The sequence below is a fragment of the Tinamus guttatus genome, unplaced genomic scaffold (assembly GCF_059628265.1).
Source record: "Tinamus guttatus ecotype Peru unplaced genomic scaffold, ASM5962826v1 Tinamus_guttatus_pri_ptg000674l, whole genome shotgun sequence".
Taxonomy (NCBI): domain Eukaryota; kingdom Metazoa; phylum Chordata; class Aves; order Tinamiformes; family Tinamidae; genus Tinamus; species Tinamus guttatus.
Window position 1 is genome coordinate 450,177 of NW_028289208.1, and position 20,959 is coordinate 471,135.

General features: G+C 38.7%; 2 protein-coding genes across 2 annotated transcripts in view; both read right to left on the reverse strand.

The window, feature by feature from the left end:
- Window positions 1-20,959, reverse strand: part of KCTD15 (potassium channel tetramerization domain containing 15) — a 186,822-nt gene that overhangs the window by 77,159 nt on the left and 88,704 nt on the right. The window lies entirely within an intron of this gene.
- Window positions 1-20,959, reverse strand: part of CHST8 (carbohydrate sulfotransferase 8) — a 148,174-nt gene that overhangs the window by 4,732 nt on the left and 122,483 nt on the right. The gene's annotated exons all lie outside the window — the stretch shown is intronic.

Consider the following 20,959-nt stretch of genomic DNA (forward strand, 5'->3'; position numbering starts at 1 on the left):
GATGATGCTTGATTTGCCAAACTCTGGACCCTACGGTATATGTTTGTATTCGCTTTTCACCAAATGCTATTTTTTGCCGTTAAGCCTACACAGTGTATAGTGGAATTATGTGTAAATATTTGTGGAGTTTTGGAAGACAAAAAAACACAACTATTTTACCAAATCTTCTGACTTTATAGTGAAGGCTACTTGAAAATATAGCAGTAAATATATGAAAAGCCTAGCAAATTTGCTAATTTCTTGCTGCTTTTAGCTCTCTAATGCAGTCTGTTGCTTCAGATTTGAAGATACATTGGAAAAAAACACTTAAGTGAAATTATGTTGTGCAGATCTATGCTGCTAATTGCATTTAAATTTAAAGTTATACTGCATCTTTGCTCTTTTGGCACTTTGCACCTAACATCTAGAAATTAACACAGATTATAAGATTTTGCTACAAGAAAAAAAAGGTACCTATTGCACCCAGGTAGTGTTAGCCATTATTAAATGTTTGGTGCCAGCCATGACAATGACGAATGTCTCAGTAGTGCTCAGACAGAAGAAATAGCAGAGACAGAATCCTTCTAACAACTGCATGTGATTTATGGCTGTTTTCATGTGGTGTATGCACACAGCCATGATTTTGCAGACCCGAGCTTGGCCTATGTTTCATGCCTGCTGTTGTCTGTCTTGAAATACGAGGCTTGTGCTTCATCCCGTCCTACCATACAGTCAGTCCCATTGTGAGCCTTTTTTCTTTTGTCTACTAGCAATACAATAAAATAGCCTTCATCTTCCCTCTGTGATATTATATAGCTTTGCCTGTTTCCCTTCTTCTCTGTTTCAAGGTCTTCAAGATCTAGTTTTCATTTGCCTCTGGTGTTTTTTGCTGTGCTGGGGCTACTATATAGCTGAAATATTTTTTTTTTTTTAATATAAATGAAAATTTCAAGCCTGCATTTGTGGTCCCTTCTTTTTAATGTGCTTCCATGAGCAGTATACACTACTTTGTGTCTCCTTAACTGATATGTGGAATACATACTGTGGAAGGGCCAGTAATAACATTGCACAAACATCTGTTGAGTGTCCTATGTTCATGTGTTCCAGCTTTTTGTTTTTGTTTGGTACTTAATCAAGTAGTACTTAGTCAAGGATGAATAGTAGGTTAACACCAAGAATTCTGATTAGTATGAAGAAATCTCTATGTTGAAAAGTGTGTGTGTTTTTTTTTTTTTCTTCCAGAATATTGTTCATATCATTTAAAATAGTCAAAAAGATAGAAAAAGAAAATCACTAGTTTAGAGAACTGCCCAGTTCTGATCTGAAGTTGTTCCTGTGTCTAACTGTTTACATGTCTGAGTTGACAATTTTTCTACCTAAAAGAGTGTTATTTCTTTTTAAGGCTGTCACTATTGTAAACTACTAGATCTCCTACATATAAAAAAAAGTGTACTCTGCATGTGGAATGTTTTTTATATTTAGAAATCTCCTGTCCAAAAATTTTGTTTTTAAAATTGAGGCCCAAAAGAACAAACTCTGTGGTCGTACAGATGTTTTTCTTGTATTTTATGAGTTTTAGATGAAGTATTTGACAGAAAATACTTGAGTACTATTCTAAGCCACATATGTGCTACTTACTTTAAATACAGACCAGAAAAGGCAGTGCCAGTGAGGCAAGGCAAAGAAAGCTTAGCAAAGCTGTAGGACATCTAAAAGGGCATGTTAAAAAGCAGGTGAATCTACACATTGAACATCTTTGAGTCCACACTGAAGCTGCAAGTACAGTTTCTCTTTCTGTGGATGAGGTAACATGCTTTAAGCTCTTGTCAAAGGTTCTTGTCTAGAAGTTTCTGATGCTATTGTCCAATCTTCCTCTCTTCGTACTAATTATTTTAATGGTGATGTAAATAAATCATACTGTGTCCTCTGTGGATGGCAGGGGGCATTGCAATTTTTGTAGTCAGGTCTTGGGATATCAAATGCTTGACTTAATGAAATCTTCATATTAGTGCTGAGTTCTACTCTGAAAAAATTAAAACCAGACTTCTACAGTGAGTCTTTAGGGTGAGTCGTCTGGATTAAAATGCAGATATCTGACTTCTATCAGGATATTTAATTCTCCACACTGCAGATAATTCCTTGGGCAGCAGGACATCCTTTATCCATTGCAGGTTAAAGTTTCAAGACCCAGATGCTGCTGCACATCATTGTCATGACAGAGAACTTGAGCATTTTGTGCTTCCATGGTGCATTGTTAGTGCTTCCTCAGATGCTATTATTGGCTTGTCTTGTGCTTGGTGACCATCTGATGTTTTTGATCAGATTAGCATTTGATAGTTTTTTTTTGTATTTTCTCTGCTCACGTTCATACTACTATTACTTGCAATAACTTCCTTCCCCTCACTTTTCGTTCCCATGAAAAGAATTCTCAGTGTCTTCTCAGTTTGTGATCCAGTGGTTTTTGAGAGTGCAACAAAAGCTGAGCTTCCTAATACTTTGCAGAACCAAGAATGTCTGCATTTTTCCTAACTAAATTAATTGATCCTTCTTTGGAACCTGCTGGTATTTTATCACATCTTCTTGTTGGCAATGTTGTTCAGGGGGAGGAAATTGTCTTAGAAGGAAAATCTAGGTGGGGTATTTCACACTTTTGAGGGAGATGATAATTAGCAACATCTGACAAGACTGCGTTTCTTATTGTAAGAAATATGTTGCATTTAAAATGCCAGGTTTATAGAAAATAACTGCAATCCAGAAAGGCAAATTTAAATGAAACTATATTTACCTTTTTTTAAACAGGAATGGTAAATCAGAGAGTTAAGCCTTTTTTATGTTCTCAGGCTTTCTCATGTTTCTAGTATGTTATAGTTATGCCATTATGCTTAATAGCAAGGATCTTGATTCTTAAGTCCATCTTGCAGAGCTAAAGAAATGCAAATTAACAAATTTGGATCTTTCATCCATGTATAGATGAATTCACTAGGAGCAATGGTTAGAATATTTCTCTGGTTATTTCTCAGGCCCTAAGCAGAAGTAGAAGAACAAATTCCTTTAGATCCCCAACCAATTAAAGTGTTGCTGTGGGTTCTTGGTGAGTCCTGCTGCCTACCTATCTGTAGTTACTTTGTTAGCTAAATACTTTTTTGAAATTATGATCTTGCTCTGTCCAGAAATGCAGGTACATATGCAGACTTGGTAATGAGACTTCTTTACCTGTCTTCTACACTACTGTTTAGACCCAAAGTTATTTGAAGAGGAGACTTTTGTATCACTTAAAATGCAGAATCCCAATACCTGCTTGCCTTGTGACATGCTGATGGAGAGGTACATACTACTGTTCTACCCTAGATCCTTGGCTAAATTTGCATTCGATTTTTACTTGTTATGTCTCCTTGATAACTAATAAAATAACCTTTATAATGTAAGTGTAATTGAAAGAATACAAGAACTTCCTGCTTGTAAATGTATTATGAAGAAGGTACCACTGCTTGCTTACTTTCTTTTCTTTGTTATTTAGACATCCTAATTAGAGTGACATTTTCTGACTTAATTTATATTCGGTAAGAATTCTACAAAGAAAGCAGAAAAGCCAAGTATGTGCCATTACATTCCCCATTCCGTCTGTAGACCTATCCCTGGGAATATCATTAATTAGCATCGTTAGCTTTCAGGCACAGTCAGCAGTTACTTGCAATTCCTACTTAATACCTTTCTGTTGGTCTCCATGTCACATTGAATATTTGCATAGACGGCCTTCATACTATGACTTTGACAAGGATGTTGCACTCAGTTCAGGTTTGTTTATTTTATTAAAAAAGCTAAGGTTTAAAATATAATGCTGCATTTATACTTAGCAGCTTGTAGGAACTCTCCAGGTAACAAGTGGAGTTCCAGTGCAATCTCAAAGCAAGCACCAGATGTGACCCACGACTGTATTGGAGGAGCCAGAATAGCTCACCTAGAATACCAGAAATGCTTCAAAAATTGTGTAAGTAGAGCACTAAAGATTCAGTGGCCTTCAGTAGAAAGGGAAGACAGTCAGAACTATTTTCATGTAACTGCTTCTAGAGAGATTTTTTTGGGGAAGGGGGAAGTGTAGCTGGAAAGTAGGGAGAAGGTTGCAGGTAAAACTCCACGGGTAGATCTGCCCAGATACACCTCTGAGGGTTGGAGCTCACAGGTTTAATAGACTGACCTGGCATCAAATACCACAGTTTTGCACCCAAATGCTGTATCTGGGCTAGACCAGTTGGGCTAGAGTTGGCCTTCTGTTTTCCCTTTTTCCTAGTTAACTGTTGACAATCCTCTGTAGAGGAGATCCAGTATGTAACTCTTCAGTTAAAACATCTGCATGTCTGCTACAAAATATGGTGTTAGAAGGATGCTATTTGGACTAAATTTGAATCTTCTCCTGTGAGAAGCAAAAGGGAGATGATGGTTCTGGGGAAGCTGAGCGTGAAGCATTGAACTTTTATTCCTGACTAATAAGCAATAAAATTCAGTGGTGACTTTCTCTAGTCATTAGTAGACAGAGGCTGGAAGAGTCCCACTACTCTCCACCACTGCGAACTCGCTGTCTCTTAATCCAGAACTCCCTTGCACTGCTTGGCCAGGAAGTTTTAGTGATTGCAGTCTTTCTTTTGGAGGAGGAGCTGGTTTGAAAAGATTCATCAGAGTTTTAGGAAGCCTCTGGAAGAGAAATTGAGGCTTTAAATTATTCAAAAGTCTAAAGAAAGTTGTTGGGTGAGTGATTGGTAGAGTGATTTACATAATCATTTCTGAACTGACTTTCATATCTGTAAAAAAAAAGAAAATGGTTTATGGAATGGTTCAGGAATTCTGCTCAAAAAATGGAGTGCTGGCTGCCTCCTGTATTCATGTGGCATTGTGGCATGCAGAAGGAGTTGTAAACAGCCTCCCCTTCAGCTTTATTTACACTTCTCTACTCTGGACACCATGCTGAGGGATTTGTCGCCAAGTAAGCTGTAAGGCAGTCAGCTCACCTTGTATCATTAAAAACAGCACAATGTTTCTTCCAAAAAAGCTCAAGTTAGCTCTCAAATGGAACAAACAGCAGTGAATTGGATTTATTTCATCTGGAGGTTTCTAATACAGTTCTAATACTGTGGAGTCTCCAGATGCTGTAATGTTATTTTAAGAAATTAGGGATAACCCAGCCAAAGCGCAAGCGAAATGAATTCTTCTCAAGTCCAATTAATAAACAAAGAACAATGCTGATGTGTCAAAGACCTTGGGGGATTTCAAGGTTGTGGTGGCAGAGAATATGAAGCCGTAGCAGTGCTTTTGCCTGACAAAACCGTGTCAGCGGATCAAAGAAGCAGTCAGATACTGTTACTGTCCAGGGGGGCCACCAGGCACATCAACAAGCAGTCCTCAATCAGTAAAGTGGCAGTTTGGTGTTAGTGTCTTCTCCTTGGCTATGTAAATGTCACTGAAAATTGGTAGTTGGACACCTGGAAAGCAGAACCTGATGTCTGGACCATTTGTCAAATGTCCACTAAGCTTAATGTAAGGGACAGTGCTTGAGGACAGGAGGGGTTTTGAAATGAGGAAACAGTTGTCGTTGGGGTGAGTGGGATGAAGAAGCTTCTTGGTTTACTAAGACTGGTTGAGATCTTGCTGCCTGGGAAATTAATGCTTTAGCCCTAGGCAGTAGCAGAAGAAACTTACAGTAAATCAAGGAAAGAGTGGTAAGCAGGGAGGGGTATTGAAAAGCATCAGGCTTTTCTGGCTAAGATTTGAAATGAACAAAGAAACTTATTGAAATAGAAGATATTCCACATAAATGCTTGTCTGTCACATAAGGAGTGGTGGTTTGTAGCAACTTTACTCTTTTTTAGAATGTGTGGAAAAACTGACACATGTTGCTTTGCCTAATGCATTTGATTTTTGGTCAAATTTCCTAGGACTATTTCAGCAGGAGTGTGGACCAGAGTACTGCTTGCTCACTCATTCCATTAGGAAGTGCATATCTCTGAGTCAGATCCATCTACCACTTGCTATTTGCTTTGCAGGAAGGCTTGCGGTGCCTTCCTCCCTGTTCACTTCCCAGCACCGCTCCTCATCTCTTCTGGCGCTCCCTTTCCCCATGCTTGGCTGCAGGTGCCCTAGCTGGGACATGTCAGGAGCTGCTGCTGAACAAGGACTGCTTTCCTTCTCCGTGTGGCTTTTGTGTGCTCTGTTGCCCAGTGCCTCTGGCAGAAGCCTGCGTTTTCCTTCCTCTCCCCGGAGCAACATGGGAGCAGGCAGAGCAGTGAGAGGGGAGGCAGTGCTGTGGCCGTCTGCTTCGAGGTGTGTGCATGAGAGCTTCCTGGTAGCTTGGTGGCTGTTCCTGCCATCTCCACAGCTAGGTGTAAGACACCTTTGTCTTTTAAAAGGTCATATCTCCTATGGCAAGCAGAAATGGTGCCACACATACCATTTCTGTGTGTTTGGCCCACTGGTGGGGCTAGGGAGCTGGAAGGGTTGTGGTAGGCTTGCTGCAGGCCTTGAACACTTGAACCCTCCGTGGTACCTGAAGCGAGAGCCATGCTGCCGCTGCTGCTTTAATGGCTCTATCTGGATTTTTCGTTTGCACACAAACAGTGCTTCAGAATTCTTCCTAATATCCTGTTGTAAGAGGGTGCAGCAACCCAAGAAAAGGCCACATGAACCAAGTGATTGAATTGCTTGGATCTACCTTGACAATCCACTCGTGGGATACAGTTTCTAAGACAATTGAGACATCTGCTTTTATACAGCAGTGCATACACACAATACATTGCCCATAGTTACTGGAGGAATACTTTTGCCTAGGAATGCACCTCTGATTTAGCTGATGAAAGTAAGAGAATGTGACTGTTTTCCCTGAAAGCTTTTCTATGGTGGTCATTGTTCGTAGAGTTTCAATACATTCATGGTTCACCTGGTGCGTTGTATACAATTATAGGCAGTTTATTCTCCCTATGCATCAGCTAAGGGACCTCTGAACTAATCTGCTGCTTTAACTCAGTCTTCTGAGACAATAGTTTTATAGATAGAACTATTTCCTGAAAATGAAACACCATTGACTGGATGTATGATTTGAACAGTGTAGTTCAATATTGTGACTTTCTTGTTGCCTCTGCTCTAATACTCATTAAGCTCCAGGATTGTAACAGAAAACTAAGTAGTTACAGGACTCTTTTCTAGCTGAATTAGTCATAGACTAATTGAAGATTCTTGCCTCTGCTTGCTCTTCTCTTGAAGCCTTCCTCTGAAGTGCAATGCTCTCACTCTAAGTGTGGACTTCTTACTAACCTACCATCTTGAGCTTTTGTTGAAAATGTACGTGTGCAGGTTGCATTCTTGTGTTAGGTGTAGACATTAGAAAAGACCTGTTTTAATCTTTGAGAGTAGTATATGCAACTCTATCAGATAGTCTCCCCTGAAAATGAATTTGTTTTTGTTCTCATCTCATTGTCTATTAATGTTTGTCTTTGTCAAATCAATTCATTTCTCAGTTTTGATTTCTAATTTTGGTCCCATATTAAGCATAACTTACACATTACACTTAAATTTGATGTAATTGCCAGTGACTGCGATGTTTAAAGTGAATAGTGTTCATCAGCATCAAACATGTAACTATTTGCACGTCACTTCGATTTGTCTGTTCATGCCTTGAAGTCGTTTGGTGGGGATGGGAATGAGAGCTGATATTTTTGGTTCAGTGGTTGAGTTCCCTACAGATTTGTTACATACCATTCAGAAATGAAATATTAAAAACTTCTTAACTGCACTATCTAAGCTTGAATGTTGTTTGTGGTGGTGTAGTAACAGCTCATATTTTAGCAGCAGTTACTTATGACAGGTTAGTGCTGTCTTTTCAGCTATGAAAAATTTGGCATTGACTTCAGCAGGTTTGGGTTCCTCAGGGAGTGAGCAGCAATGCCTTATCAATTCTGCAGGTTATGGAAAACTGCCCTCAGTCTTCTTACTCATGTGGTGTCTTCTCACGGTGCCCTTCACAAAAGGGTTGCCGGTTAGTGCTGCTCTACTGAAACCTTTCTTCTGGAAAAAGACATTTCACAAAAAGCGACTTTTTCATGTTGTTAAATAGTAATCAATTATTAAAGAAAAATAGCTGCCAACATTTTCAGTAACTTTTTCTGTTTTCTGCAAGAATTTTAGTTTAGGAAAGTAAATGTGTACAAAGTTTTTTATTCTATAGTTTTGGTTACTTTTTTCTTCTTTGTCACAAGAAAAATTCAAGTCAGTAAGATATATGGGAAAGAACACGCTCTTTCATGCATTCTCACTGTTTTCCTACCTTTTTGGTTTGTATAGATACAGCCCTTAAAACTCTCCCAGTGCCATGTAGGAGAAGCTCCAACTGTCCAAAAAAGTGACAATGCCAAAAGCTATAAGGATTAAGTCAGAATAAAGCTAATGTTCTGAATCATAATTTCAGAGTGAAATTTCTGAAATTTCAGAGATGCCTATTCAAGTGAATCCAAGTTACTTGATGCAAATCTCTTTTTTTTTTTTTTTTTTTTTTTTTTTTTTGCCTTTGCCTCTGATTTTCATTTTCGTCTTAAACCCTTTAAATACTTTTAGCAGGAATCGTATTTATGCTTTTCACCTCTTCTCCAATTTACTTCTCTTTCCCTTTTCACAGATCTCTGAACTTTCTTTGAAGCTGAAACAGCAGTAACTTGCCAAGGCACATCACAGGCAGCTTCAAATAGCTTCTATATGTGGTCCACTGTAGAGGACACTGTAGATTCCATTTGTTCTGGGGAGACATCTAGTAGCAAAACCTTGAGTCCCTTCCCACAGCTGCTTCTACATGTGTTTGCATGTGGCTGAAATTCTTTGGAGTATATTGCTGAGACATGCCAATCCTATGCGAATCCCATGCAGGAATTGCAGAAAACCTACATTTTCACTGGTCTTAAGTGGGACAAGGTTGAAAACCATCTGAAAGAATGTCATGCATGGATTGGGTCCATACTGTTGGGGGGAAGCTTGTTCTGATCTCAGTCAACTATCTCTGGGGTCTGAATGCACGGTGTGCAGTTTTACTTACAGATGAATGGGACTTTAGACCAACCATTTACACCATTTTTTTTTTCCTCTCCATTAAGGAAGGTGGTAATTGCCAAACTGTTGACAGCAAGTGCTGGAAGCAGCAATATAAGTGATTTCCTTGGTGACTGTCAAACTCTTCAGACAAGGCGTTCAAACTACATTCTTAATAAGAGAAATACACTGTGGAAAAGGTAGATGATGTTCTTTAGCAAGCTTGTTTCTTGCCAATGCAGTGAAATATTTTTCAAGCTACTAGCCATGCCGCTTTTGCACTTCATTAGCTTGGGGAACCGACTGATAGACTGAATGATTCACTGCATTCCTTATTTTTATGGAGGACTAATAATATTCTTTGAAAAGATTAGAAGCAGAACTTCTGATGTAATGCTCGAACATTTTTTGCCACTCTGAATCCTCAAGAGATCTTTCCTGTAGTGATTAATTATGTATTTTGTGATAATGTATTTTTAAAATATATTCTGTCAAATCACAAGTCAGAATAGTAGATTTTAATAAGAGGTGGTCTTGGACTGAATTAATTAAAAAAAAAAATTCTTAGTCTGTTGCTAGTAAATGGCTAGATATGGATCAGGTAACAAGGTTTTGTTGCTTAGCTTGGCCAGTATTCATCTCCTATTTTGCTTATGTCTGTAGTGGACTTGATTTTCAGCAGTTTGCAGGGTGGTTGGTGCCTGTGTGATATAAAGCTGTGGTCCTGGCGTGCTTCACTTGCTCAGTACCCTTGGGTGAGCCACTAAGTCTCTCTGCCTCAGTGTCCACAGCTAGAAAATAGGGAGAAGGGGCTTTGCTCCCGGGGGTTGTGCGTGCTAATTCCCCAGGAGTGTGAGTGTATTCCTGCAAGCATCCTGAGCAGTTTCCCTAATTCCGGATCATTGCTGGCTACAGGCAGGGTTGTAGACAGGGGATTTATTTTATTTTATTTTTTTAAAGCTCTGTCTGAAAGGTGTTCCTTAATTCCTTTGCCTTGGAATGTCTTGCAATATTTATCTGTATTTATCAATTAATGCTAATGATCAGGTAAACTGCTAGCATGGACATTTTTGCAATATTCATACAATGCATGCCGTTTTGATGGGATAAATTTCCAGATATCATTATCTGACTTTCCATCCTCTCTCTCCCCTAAAGTCACAAAGGGCCCACCAATGTACAGAGGGGAAAAATTTCCTGCAAAACTTAGATGTATGTGCATATAGTATATGGGCCACTGGGATGAGTGTTCATGGGGGCTTGAGCTTTTCTTGGCTCTGCAGAGCCCTTCAAAGTAGTTCAGATGTGAGTAGATCAATGCTTATTAAATCAAGAGTTATATTTTTGAAATACTAGTTTCTGCTCATATTCTGAAAACCTGAATAACTGGCATTGTTTAAAATGAGCCTGTTGCAGTAATGTTCAATGATGATTTCTTCTTTATCAGTAAGATAATATAAAGGTCTCCTGTGTTTTGTTACGGCTTCAGAGATCTAAAACTCTCTGTGTCTTTGCTTAAACCACACTCCTTTGCAAGTCTTCCAAAAGCAATTAGTCTGTCTTATTGTTGTGCATCGATTTTCCCCATAGAGCAGTGACTCCTGCTTTTGCTCAGGATTTTCTTTCTGCTTTTGAACACCCTAAAGGCATCACAATAACTAAAATGAATATAAACGAACATCTTGAGAGAAGAAATCCCTATTAGGATTTCTAATGTTTTGAATGCTTTCCACCTTCCCTTATGTGCATAAGGCTTTGTGTAATGAATAAACTTACATATCATTAGAAATTCAGATAGGGATTTCTCTGGCCTTAGAATTAAACAGAGCTTGAAGAACCCAAATTCACTTGTTATTCAATAATCATCTAATTCAATATTAGAATAAAATTGTGGAGAAACACTGGCTCAAGCGTCAACAAATCCCCTTTGTTTCTACTAGTTTTATTTTTATTTAGTATTTTCTTTAATGGAAACATTTTGGATATGCATGGCATGTAAAATGCTGCTACTAATTCAAAAATTCCCTTTATGTGGATCTCTTAATAGAGAAGTGTTGAGGTACATACTGTATCCTGCATTTTTATAAGAATATTTCTATTTTTATTTCAATTAAAATCATTTCTAAATTAGAATATGTAATGATAAGTAGATAAGGTACATTTAAAAAAAGAAAGAATATTAGAGATTTCTATTTTGGGATTTCTGCAGTTAATTAAATCTGCTATTCTTAGTATACAGCAAAGCATTTAGTTTAGTCTCATGCTAAAAGGAAATAAGTTTTTAAGAATAATATGCAATTAATAACTGAATTATAAGTATACAAATGATGCTTAAACTGTTTTGTATAACAGGCAGTTTGTATAACGGGCAGTTTGTACAGAATAGCAGCAGCAACATCTGTTGGGGCCTTGGTGACCCTGCATGGCAGCTCGGGCATGAAGACATCAGGCTCGTAATACTCCTCCTCATGCTCGCTTGTTTTTCATTGATCTCAGGCCTATAGTGCCTTTTAAGGCATATCATTAGATAGGTTTTTGAGAGGAGAATGCTGATGATGGCTCAAAAATAAGCTGCTTTTATTATCCTTTATAAAAAGTCTTTATTGCGCGTAGGGTTTTGTCTCACTAGTCAGTGAACCACTTGTACGTTTACAGCCTCTTCATGCAGGTGTCTCAGAAGCCTTTGCCCCTGTTCCTGTAGCTCTACCCATGCAAATGTATTTTGGCAGATGGAATTTTCTTCTCTCCTAATTTGCCACCTTTTAAAGTCAGAATGCAAAATGCTAAACATGTACCTGCTCTTTCATGGTGGTAACCAGTGGAAGAGGTCACTGGTGGCTCTTAGGAAAGGAATAAATTCCTTTAAGCTTCCTGCATTACTACCTGAGACAGTAAACATTAATTTTCATCAAGCACATTGCTATAAATCTCAGTTTAATATCCTTTTCAGATGTTCTAGATAAATCCTTAACCTTTCAGTTGTTCCCTCTTGTAATCCCATATCACTGATGAATCTTGGCAGTGACAAATGGCACTGTTAGACCCTGCAACTACTTCTGTTCATGTTCTTCTCTATCCTTTTCCTCTGGAGAAAGGAGGAGGGTTGCAGAAAGACAATTTGCTGAATACTAATGCTCATGAATGGCTTCCTCTTCCTTCCTTTCCTCCCTTCCCCCAAATTCTGAATAGGTCTGAAAACCAGAAGTCACCATGAAAAATACATAAAAAATCAATAAGCTGACTGATCTAAACCATCTATTTGTCTTGATAGTCAACTTGGTAACGTGAGATGATGATGATCGAGCATTTGGGTTTCGCAGCATTCCAGGTCATTTAGTTCCAACAATGATGCACTTAAGAAGTAGGAAGATTGAATCTTGAAGGAGCTGTTACTGTCTGCCATTGAGATAACTTGCAGAGAATTTCTTATAGTTTTGAAACGCAGTTGGGATGACTGAAGAATAATGAAGCACACTTTGTCCAACAGCAGCCAGAAAAGTCAGAAACCTGATTTTTTTTTTAAAATAAAAACCATTTCAACTCGAGACTAGAGGATACCTTCATTTCATTGGAAAGTTAAGTCCTACATGACAAAAGATTGACCAAAACTTTTTTCAAAATTTGGAAGAAGGCAGTATGAAATATATGAAGTATTTTTTGTGAATTTTCTGCTTTGAAGAAAAGGTACAGAGCTATTAACTATTGCCGTGATTGTATAGAGTACTTTGACTTCTACGTAAGTAACAATTTTGTAGTTATGCTCCTATTAAAATTTAAGAACCAGAATAAACCTATTAGAAACTTAAGAGGAAAATAGAAAATCAATACTGTATATCTGAAAACTTTAAAGATATCTATTTGATAGGAAAAAATCGTTTGGCATAACTGAGGATAAAGCTCCAATTTCAAGTAAAAAGTGTCCCTTTTGATGGTTCCTACAGTGAGGAATGGAGTTGTTAGAGGTTCTGGACTGAGCTGACCGCCTTGAGCTGTTGGGTTGCCTGGGCAGTCTAGATCTTAGAGATTGAGACACTGCATGGAAGTGTCCTCGCTGAGGCCGTGTTGGAGTCCCAGCGTGATGGCCTTTGGTGACCTCCAGCAGATCAGCACGGGGAGGTTTTTAGCAGCACTAAAGCCCCAGTAAATGTTGTGAAATAAATGGGAAAGTCATTCTAGAGGCTGCAGTGTCCCAACAGGGCAAAGAAAGAGTGTAGTCTTGTGAGGTGTTACGGTTACATCTCCAAGCACCTTTACAGGAGCTGAATGTATTTTGGGCCTTCAAGGACCTGGCTCAGCTCTTTTTTTTTTTTTTTTTTTTTTTTTTTTTTTTTTTTTAAATCACAATACTCTCAGTTCCATCTTGCTCCCATTTATTGGTTACATGGGAATAATCTTGCTTAATGACTTCTCAAGGGTGCCGCGAAACTTTATTAACATTACTCAAAGAGCTTGGAGCTCTTCCACCATGAGGTGAATTAAATATATAAGTAAAGATAATGCTTTAATAACAGTTTTGCTTCTTGGAAAAAAAAATTGTTCTATCTCTTCCAATGACTGGAAAGATGTTATGCTATTTGTTAATGTATTTAGATAAGATGCTAAAGCGAAAGCCTAAACACTATTTTCAGACGCAGCAAGGCAATTAGAGTGCAGCTTGTATTATTGTTTTATAATTCAAGCCCAGTAAAGTCATAAATTAAGAAGCTCATTAAATTTTCAATTGAATTAATAGGAAAACCTAACTTACAAAATTCTCTGGTAAGGACTAATAACAAAGTATTGAAAATGTCTCTTCTTCCATCCTTGTTAATCCTTCTTGCCCAGATAGCCCTCCCCACACTTAATAGAGCAAAAATTAACAGGACTATAAAGTATGGAAAACAGTATCTGTTACATTAATCCTCCCTGTCATGCTTTAAAGAATTGTTTAACGAATTCTCCTGATTGACAGCCCACCCAATAAATAGCTGCAGGTGTCTCCCCAGCAAGGTGCTGGTGTCTGGCACTCTGCTTGGTGCTCCTTTTTTTTTCTCTAACAGCGTATTACCAAATAGAGATCCTTCTTTGTTTTACAATGCATGATGCAGAATTTGATACTATCAACTGAGCTAAATAGAAAATATTAATAATACTCCTATGGGCCCAGTGATTGAAACTTCTAAGCGTGTGTATGTAATGAAGCCTGCAAATATGAAACTCCTCTGAGCAAAACCTGTCCTAGTAGAAGAGGCTGGAGCTGCCTATTGAAGTAGTAAGTACAAGATTCGTAATTGTAGTGGATTTCATCCCTTCACTGAAGCGTTTTTGATACCAGCGTTTAGCCGAATGATTTGACAGCTACCTGTGTTGTGCCTGGTCACACTATAGCCAGTTTTGTCCCGCCGAGTTGGCTCGCTCGTGTTATGTCAGTGCAAGTATTGGAAACATCCTTCATGCACCTTGGTCTGTGGTGCTGGTGTTTAATTTATTCATTGGCTTGTCAGGGTTTATCTTGGTTATTAGCAGATTCGAGCAAGAGCAGGAGGAATGAGCACGAGGGGCCCTGAGATGCTTGGCACGTAGTGCTGAGCCACTCTCGACGTGGAAGCAGGCTGTTTGTCTAGATAATTTGTAGACTTCATTGCAAGTGTGTGTGTTTTGCTGAGAGTAGACTAGTAACCTTGTTGTCTTGTAACAGTTGAAAGATAAATTTTGAAGGAAAAAGATATTTCCTATATATAGCCATGCATTATAAAAATATTATCAATTATCTGTCTGGACAAAAGTGCAAAGGACGTGTCAGCATTTCTTCCATCACTTCCATGGCATCTGTTTTGCAGCCCTGTCCCCAGTGGTGACAAGTCCTGAGCCACTGCTCAGTAAAGTTCAAAAAACTGGTACCAATTTTAAGACTTGTATGCAGGAACCTCTTCATATTCCCTGCTTGCATCTTGTAGAGGGCGTTTGGCAAATGCTGTTTGGCAATATAACGATATTTCATTATATTTGCAATAATAATTCTTCCTTCTTCTAACAAGTAAACAAACTTAAATACTTAGTTGCTAGATCTATTAGTTGATTTCTGTGTTTTTTTCTGTCTGTTTTAAATTTATTAAGCTAAAATGCTAATACTTTAGGGCCTGATTTGTTCATTTGTCTCTGACTGCCCAAAGAGACACTATGAAACATGGCATCAGTCTTTAAGGCACGTAAAGTTGCATGTGAACAGTTTGGCTGAAGTTCCTGTGGCTCTGTGCAGTGGTTTCTTAGAAGCCAGAGCTTTTGCCTTTTCATTTTTTTCCGTTGTCAATCAGTAGAATGCATTTTACTATACTTCTGTGTGATTCTTTGAGCAACACTGCTACAATAAGGCATGTTAAATAATTTCATTAACCTTGGCCTTGACTTGCACTAAGAGTCTTTTTAATTGGGTAAGTATAGCACAGATGTGAGGTCTATGATTACTGCAGCAATGCCAATCTACTGGCAATGTGTCATTTTTAATGTGACAGCTGTATGCCAGCAATCAGGGGTTACAGCTTCTGGCAGTGTGAAGTTCTCATTATGCCGTTTCTGCTCGGCAGTAAAACAATCATTTCCAAGCAAGCTGCTTCCTTCTCAGCCCTAACCTGAGATTAGAAGACTTCCTGTTTATTGTTTTCTGCCTTTTTATCTAATCGTTATCTGCTGCAGCTGGAGTCATGTTTAAAGTTAGTGTTCTGAGTCTGACCTAAGGTGTATTTTTTAAAAGAAAAATAATTAAGGAAGTAACAAAGCAAAATCCCATTTACAATACACTTCTCACTGAAGTAAATTGGGAATAGCTAAGAATTATAGGAGATTGTTTATACTTGCTTAGTTATGACATACACAAATCACTTTTATAAATCTGTCTTTCTGCTCATCTGTGAACCATTAAAATGAATTCTTTCTATAATAATTTCATCCAGGGAATTCAAAAATAAAAGCCATGCAGTATTTATCTTCATAAGTTGCCATGGCAGAAACCTGAATCTTTGACTCATTTCACCTAGATTTTTTTTTTTTTTCTGATTCTGACACAATGAATTTGCTTTAATATCCAAGGGGCAAACAATACATAAGAAACTCTTAAGAAATGCTGTGTTATCACAACAAAATACACTCATATTTGCAGAGGTCAAATCTTTGGTCAACCTACCATGTTCACCCTCCCTAAGTTCTGAAGTAGCTGAAGTTCTGAGTAGCTGAATAAGAAAGGCATTTTTTTGTTCCTTCTGATTTCGTGGACAAAGAAATTAAACAAGAAGGTAAGATAGACTGAAATAATTCAGAGTTACAACTGCATAACCAAAAATAAAGCACAGTCTCTGGGATCTAATAACTATAATGGTGATCACAATTGCAATGGAAATTAGAAAAGCATCATGTAAGAAGAATTGCTTTTCAGCAGTCTGTTACTGTTATCAAGCAGTGCTGACTTTTAGTTTTTAATCCTGTTTTGTTAATGTAGTCCCCATGCGTAACTGAGAAATCAATATTGCTGGATGGGTGTATTGTTTTTTGGCTCTCTGCTTTAAAGGTCATGTTCCTATTCAATCATGTACAGAAACTAGCATTTTTCTGTAACTTTGGAGTAGATAAGACTTCTGTAGCTCCAAAAGTATATTAATATACTTTTGGCAACAAAATAGCTTGTGTTGTGACAAAACCAATACAGAACCCTTTTTAATAGACCTATTTATTGTGAGGAAAATGATAAATAAATTGTGACTTTACTGCTGAGCTTCTCATTACTGTTTTTCTATCTTCTTGCAATATGTCGTTTTTTTCAATATGACTGAAATGTTCTAACGATCAAGGGTTAGGATCCTTAACAACATGAGTTCCTCGTTATGTGATTTCTGCTCTACAGCAAAATAATGATTGTGAAACAAGCTGTTCTTCATGTAATGCTTGTGGAATAACTCATAAGACTACTCATTTACCAGCTTCTGGTTATGGATTCAATTACTTTGTGCCTCAGGTTTGTGGATGTTGGAATCATGTCATACATCTGTCTTGAGCTCTACCATATCAGGCATTCAAAGTGAATAAATTACAGGTAATGTTCCCCAAAAGCATTCTGAGGTTTTTGCTTTCTCCCAAGCTACTCAAGGCTCTGTCTCCTAAAAGTTTAATGAAGGTTTCATAAACCATAAAAAAGCCCACTAGAATGTCATGACTTTCTCTTGTTTTCTGATTTTGCTGAAATCTTTATTTTCCCCAATCAATGAGGAGAAGAGAATTACACTTGAGATGCAATATTTAAATGGTTCTTTATGGTCCCAAATGCAGACAAAGCAGAACTGAAGAGGTAAATAAAGTCTCAAATGCCTGCAGAGGCCTCATAAAGAGGTACTCTATTTTTTTTTTCCGACAATAAGACTTTCTATGTGATTAATATATTGCACCCTGGCAGAGCGAAACTGTAAGATTGACATAGATAATTATTAGAGTAAGTTTAGGTACAGCTACAGTATATCCACTTTTTCTTATTTTAACCCTGAAGTAGAAGAAAATTCAGGGTATCTGCTTGTACTATATCTGACTATGGCCCCATTTTTTCTTCCTATTATAGGGAAAAAAAATAAGGCTTGTATCAATGTGAGGCTGACCAAATATTATTTTTGAAGTCTATTTCCTTCAAGAGGAAGGAGTCCTGCTGACTGCATAGGAAATCTTGCAAACGGTGAACTATTGTAAGGCGATCCAAAGTAATTGCCACGTTTGATATGTGGCCAGTGTACAAACCGTACCCCAGCTATAGCTCAATTATTGAGCATGCTCTTATGAGACATTTAGCATTAGCTGCTGTTTGTTTGCTCTCGGGTGGGCTGGAGAATTCAGTAAGAATTCTGGTATGTCTCTGCTGGATCAGCCATATATTGTGCTCTGAGCTCGCGCTTTGCATCGCAGAAACACGGAGTTTATCAGCCGCGCCAGCGGGCAACCACTGCTCTGCAAATTTCTGGGGTGTCTCTTGAGTACTGTGAAGCAACGTGGGGGAAATTGGGATTATTCTGATGTGAGAGATTATGCACAGTAAATTCTTAACTGCTTGAAGAATTTGGCTTGCTTTAGCATACTGCCAGGTGTATCTTGGATATCAGCTGGGGAAGTCTTGAGTCGAAGACCAGGCTGGTGGCATCCGGGGAGTGGAGGGCCAGGGCAGTTCAGCAATGCCTGGGCAGCAGTGGAAGCCTTTAGCTCTGTGAAACTGGGCTTCTCCATCTCAGAAAATAATGACTGGTTTCCCAGAGAGTGAAATGTGTGAAGAACTTCCAGGTGTCCATATGTTCTTCTCACAGTTTTGCTGTGTGTGAACTGTATAGCCAGTAAACATGGGATGGTAGTGTTAAAAGATCTGAGGAACTGTAATCAAAAAGGCCAGCTCTCCTGCTTTTGAGATGTTTTACCCATTGACAAGGAAGAAACTGAGTAAAAGTTATGGCTTCATCAGCACCAGTCATCAGCTATATATTGAAGGAGACTGATGCTCAGATTTTATACTGAGATTTTTATGCTGATTTTATCTGTATGTTGTCTAAACCTGATAGTGACACTCTTGTTTTTGTTTCCTAACATTTGTATAGCTTTCCAAGTCCTGCTTTCCTGACTTTGGTTTAAAGTTGGAGTTCTCCGAGCAGGTAGCGTGAGGCCCTCAGAGCTTTGGGGCATGTCAGATTGCGGATTTTGGTGGCGAATGCTTAGCTAGATTCCATTTTGGGTGCAGAGGTGCATGGGTGGGATTGCCCACCCCTCTTCCTGCACTGCTTCCTTGCTGTTACTGCTATAAAAATGTCAAGGTGGTCTTTCTCCCCACCCCTCGAAGTTTGTTGTTTGTTTCCTGGATTATTTAAATTTCTTTTGAGGAAAGACTTCCACCGCTTGTGTCTCTTGCCATGCCTGTCTGTATATACTCGGTTCTTAGTTACTGCTCTGGTTCTCTCTGGAGGCGGGCACAGAACCGCAGGTTTCTTCCTGTACAAGACCCCAGGTTAGCGGAGGGCACTTTGGGTTGCTTCCTTGAGGCTGAGCGGCCAGACACCATCTAACCTTATGCTTTATTTTGTAGGGCAGTGGGTTATCAAGCAGCAATGTGTTCCAGCTCTACTGTTAGGCCTTGGGGGAGGGATGGGGTGATGGGTTGTTAGAGCTTTTTTCAGTTCTAATTATTAAGGCTAATCTTTCCATGTCTCTGTGGTAGCTGGGAATTTCTGGAAAGAAAAACCTCAGCTCCTGGTATCTGTTGGATAACTGTCTATAAGCCACTACAGGGTTTTAGGAAAGAAAAGCCTCTATTTGACAGTCGTGGTCCTTAGTCTCTCCTCAGTCTCCAAGTCAGCTGATTTCCTGGAGGTTTTTACAACCATCCTACAATGCTAAGGCCTGGACCACAACTGCTGCTATAGCAACCTGCACGGTGGTTTGAGAGAGGACACCATTCCCTTTAAACGCTATCAGAAAGCAATTCCCCTAATTGCTCTCGTACTTGGAAAATTTTGGGTTTCTTTCTCACCGCATGAATATGGCTATATGGCATAATACCTGTTTTGCTGAAACTGTCATTCACTTCAGTGTGACTTTTTTTTTTTTTTTTTTTTTTTTTTTTTACACACAGTGCTTAAAAATAGCTCGTATAACTCATGGTTTAGGGACATACCTAAATGCAAGGAATACTGATTACATGAGATATGCTGGTGTCCAAGCTGAGCACTGTAGGTCAAACTACTTGCACCCCTGTGTGTGTGTGTGTGTGTGTGGTTCCCCCCATCCAAAAGACACCAACACGCTGAAATAAATGGGCTGTGCTTTTCAGGATGATCAAACCCCAGATTTACCCTAACCTTTACAAAATCCCACTTTGTTTTAATAGTTCTAGGATCTTAGGACTTTTCTATGCGCTTCACTAGAGCTCAGCTTTTCTTGTAATTTCTGTTTTATTCTTAATTAGGAAAGGTGTTTATTTGCTTCTGTGGATGCACCTAAATCAGTGCATCCCAGGACAAGTGTGTTTTGGACTCAGTGTTTTGGACTATCATGACCTTGAATTATATTAATTATATTCCAACTATCTATAAAACATATTTGCCTCTATCTTTGTGTGATTTTTATTATTATTATTTTTTGTTAGTGGGGAGATGGTGCCTGTTGCATTTTTGTTGTTATGGCTAGCTTTAAACAAGCTGTTTGTAGCTTGTAAAGATTTGCAGCAATTTTTGTTTAAAAGAAATCTCTCTTGCATTTGAGTAATCATAATGCTTGAAATATACAGTGCTTAGAGCACTTTAGGGATGTTATAAACATGTGGAAATAGGAGAAGCCCCTGCATGTACATAGATGCCTTTTCTAACTGCGGGAGCTGTTCGCATAGACCTGTGGAGTGAAGGGCTGAGCAAGAGCCTTGGACCGTCACCCTGCGTGTCTTGTTCTACAGCTGAACGTGCTATTAAACCAATCCAGGCGTAACAGGAAACAAGGCCTGATGAGAACTATTGAACACAGGGTTTTCACAGTGGAACTGCACAAATTTACTTAGCGCAGGTGTCTCTTTAACTATTAAATTCTGAGTAATTCTCTAGTACTTGCTGTAATGCTTGCACCTACACAGTATGGTCATGCAAGGAGGAACATTACCTGGAATACAAAATACAGCAGGGATGTCTCTACTTGCATCCACTCTTGGCTTCAGCTTTTTCAACTACTTTGCTGCAGAATGTGGCTAGTTACTTCTCAGCTCAGAATAGTATTTTAGTGCTGTAAGTGTATCCTGGATGGAGGCTGTGTATAAGCCAGAGCAGCTTCGCTTCTGTAGATTTAGTGTTGGCCCTGGCAAGCATTATCATTAAATAGCTGTCTAAACCTTCACAGAACATGTGCAACCTACTGATCTTTTCTGTCATCATTTGTTCAGTGATGA